The 3857-nt window shown below is 42.4% G+C and overlaps 1 long non-coding RNA gene across 1 annotated transcript; it reads right to left on the minus strand.

Annotated features, from left to right (window-relative positions):
- Nucleotides 1–603: 603 nt before the first annotated feature.
- Nucleotides 604–3621, minus strand: LOC124033429. Its single transcript, XR_006838385.1, has 2 exons — nucleotides 3484–3621; nucleotides 604–3415 (listed from the first exon to the last, which is right to left on the minus strand). It is a non-coding gene; the product is annotated as an uncharacterized LOC124033429 (long non-coding RNA).
- Between the last annotated feature and the right edge of the window lie 236 nt (nucleotides 3622–3857).

Here is a 3857-nt window from a genome sequence, read left to right on the forward strand (position 1 = left end):
ACCCAGAGGGGCAGAGCGTACCCTTTAATCTACCCAGAGGGGCAGAGCGTACCCTTTAAAGAAAAGCATAATGAGTCATCATAAAACACAACAAAATAAAAATGTCATAAAGAGACACATTTGTCTATAGAGCATTTCAATTAAACCTATTTATTTAACAAGGCAAGTCAGTTAAGAACAAAAATTCTTATGTAAAATGACGGCCTACTTCGGCCAAACCCGAACGACGCTGGCCCAATTGTGCGCCGTCCTCCGGGAATGGTTATGACTGCAGTGACGCCTCTTGCAGACTGTTGCGCTACGCGGGAGCACAATTGTAAAAGGGAGACTCGGTGACAACGAACAGCGATGAAACTACAGATGTCGTAGAAGATCAAGTCAAGTGTAGACCTTACCTCGGTTAGTGCAGTTATTGGCGTGCAATACAGTTGGCGTGTGATCGCCGCGTGACAACAAACGTAGTCGTTCCACGGTTTATATCCATATCGCTGAGCGTACCTTTAATAATGGCTAAAAACACAAAAAAAACATTGAGTACTATGCCACACCCTCTTAGCTCAGACCACACCCACAACACACAATAACCACACCCACAACACACTGTTTGGTATGCTTTGTAATTTTAATTCCCGTAATTTCATTTGTTTTTAAATGCAGACACATTTTTTTTCCCACAAAAACATTTAAACTTAAAACTTTACGGTACAATTATTATGCAAGTCAGAAGAGCTTTAGTCTTCGCTGAAGCTCAGGCTTGGAGGAGGGACTGATTATCAAACGGGTTAAACAGTGAAGCAGTATAAAGACGACATCGAGCAGTAGACAGCTAGCAATACCTAGTGAACAAAGCTCTGTCTGCACCCTCAGTAGAGACAGCTAGCGCCACCTAGTGGACGAAGTGAGGAACCGTTTCATCCTCGGGAGCAGCAGCAGTGCTAGCCTGGAAATCCATCCTGAATTCAGTTCCCTTTATTACAGTAGTGAAACCATTCTACAACGTAGCGTGATTCAGTCTGGCTTTCTGGGCTAAAAGCAACAGCGCCACCCTGTGGGGAGACAATACCGTTACACCCATCCACCCTGAGAAGAACAGTGTCTCTACAGAGAGAGAGAGAGAGAGAGAGAGACATCGGTGCAGTCACAACATGCAGCTTGATCTAATATTAACGTTCATAAAATAAACCCTTTTGTCACATTCTGTTCCGTTCCCGCAGAACACCTGAGAGGGGGTTGGCTGTCTGCTATCACACGTCATGGTAACAACACAGGAGGCTGCTGATTGGAGGACGGCTCATAATAATGTCTGGAACGGAGCAAATGGAACGACATCAGACACCTGGAAACCATAGAAACCAATGTGTTTGATACCATTCCGCTGATTCCGCTCCAGTCATTACCACGAGCCGGTCCTCCCCAATTAAGGTGCCACCTGTGGGTAACAAACTGTCACCAACTCCCAATTGGCAACTACATCAGCCATTGGTTATTGTTTTGATCGATGATCGGTAGCTAATATTGATTGATCAAAATGTGGTCCCTCTCTACCTTGAGTGGTGCATCAGCCTATCAGGACTGAGAATGCATGAAAATAAGAATGACAAGGTGTGTTCCAAAAGGGTCTCAATCTATGGAAGCAGATTAATGCCAAAATGTTGGCAGGAATAAGACTTCATAGCCCACAGAGCAACTCGGTGTTTGTCAAAGGAAAAGGAACATGAGCCGCTAGAGCGAAAGTCGCCTCCGGCAAAAACCCATTTCAGATAATCTCCTGTCTACAGACCTATTCTGAGAAGAGCTGATTTGAGACCAGCCCTTAAGTGTCATCAGTCTAAGCTCTGTCCTTAGTGATACTGATTTCAGGCCTGCTGTTAACTTATGGGCCAGACATGGATGGTAAGAAAAAAACAGTGTAATATATATATAGGCTTTCAGTTTCCATTTCCTACTTTTCAAACAAGTGACCCCAGTCTGGCCCGCTCATTAAAGCGGTATAGGGAAACAAAATTACAAAGTGTTTTTTATCTAAAATAAAAATGGTAATTTAAAAGTCTGCATCTGTATCGGCAAACTGACACGCCATCTAACGTAAGGCGAGGAGAGCGCACTGGGTTAGAGTCGAACCGTGGTGAATCGCGTTAGAACGGAGGAGATTGTTTTTCCTGTGTCGTCACGTCCACTTCCTGGTTAAGGGCTAGGTTTAAAATTAACAAAGGTTAAGACAATAGGATTCTAATACCCCATAAGTCTTTGCATAAATACGGAACAAGTCTAAACAATGGGACTAGCAATGTGAGTCAAAATGACAAAGTGACTGTTCGCAGTAGCCTATTGAAAGTTTGCCAACCAAAGTGGAGAAAAAAAACACAATCGTAGTGAATTTCCCGCTAACTACACAGCCAACAAATCGGATAACTGTTTTACTGTTATTCTATTCATAAAAAATAAAATGATCTAGTCACTTTATTACTTAATTTTCACGACCGCTAATCCTGCAGAATCAACAACGGTGCTGCTGGTCAAATTAAAATATTAATTTTCTAACGTTTCGCATTGAAAATAAATGAAATTGTCTTAACCTTTATTACCTAGGTTACAGGCGATAGCGCGTCATAGCCTAAGACCCGTTGCCAGCGATCTCCCATTGGTTCCCAGCGCATTCCGCCACCCTCACGGTGTATGGAGTGTTTCACTCAGATGGTAGAAAAATATAGTCTATTTATTCTCTTCATTGTTACATCGCAGCCAGACATGTAGTGTTTAATAACACAGCAGGATAACTAGCACGACAAGAGAAGAAAATAAAAACCATGAGGGTAATGACACGTCATCAACTCTCGTCTAGACACTTCAGGTTATTTTTTTGTTGTCTTACTTGCACTTGATAATTCATGGTTAATAATAATACTAAGTATTATAGTTGTCTTTTCATCGGCATTATTTGGCAACACGTTTTTTGTATTTTTTATGTGTTTTTTGTTTTTGTTTTGAGGTACTTTTACAATATGGTTACGATGTCAATTCCCCAGTACTTAGAAATGACTGTATCGATCACACAGTAAAACACTACTTTACAAGGCAAATGGCCACTTCAGAAGAGATGTTTTCATGAGAAATAACGCGGCACAACGAAAGAAAAATACAAAATATAATAACAGAGACTCCTCGCAATGGGGGGGGGGGTCAGATTTGAAAAACAAAGCCACACTTTCATTAATTTGTTCATTTACAAGGTGACTCTGATAAAATGCTGGTGATGATCAATACAACTGCAATATAAACCCGAGTTGGACAGAGACTTGCCACAAACCCTGTTTTAACTTGGGCAGAGACATTGATATGTGCCCTTTATTCAACTCTATGCCTCCATGTCTTGTATGCGCTACAGGTACCTCCATATTAGCCCCTGATATCAGACCTATCCCCCCTTATTGTCACTCCTGATATCAGACCTATCCCCCCTTATTGTCACTCCTGATATCAGACCTATCCCCCCTTATTGTCACTCCTGATATCAGACCTATCCCCCCTTATTGTCACTCCTGATATCAGACCTATCCCCCCTTATTGTCACTCCTGATATCAGACCTATCCCCCTTATTGTCACTCCTGATATCAGACCTATCCCCCTCCCTATTGTCACTCCTGATATCAGACCTATCCCCCCTTATTGTCACTCCTGATATCAGACCTATCCCCCTCCCTATTGTCACTCCTGATATCAGACCTATCCCCCTTATTGTCACTCCTGATATCAGACCTATCCCCCTTATTGTCACTCCTGATATCAGACCTATCCCCCCCCAATTATTGTCACTCCTGATATCAGACCTATCCCCCTCCCTATTGTCACTCCTGAT

This window comes from Oncorhynchus gorbuscha, linkage group LG04, assembly GCF_021184085.1.
Source record: "Oncorhynchus gorbuscha isolate QuinsamMale2020 ecotype Even-year linkage group LG04, OgorEven_v1.0, whole genome shotgun sequence".
NCBI lineage: Eukaryota > Metazoa > Chordata > Actinopteri > Salmoniformes > Salmonidae > Oncorhynchus > Oncorhynchus gorbuscha.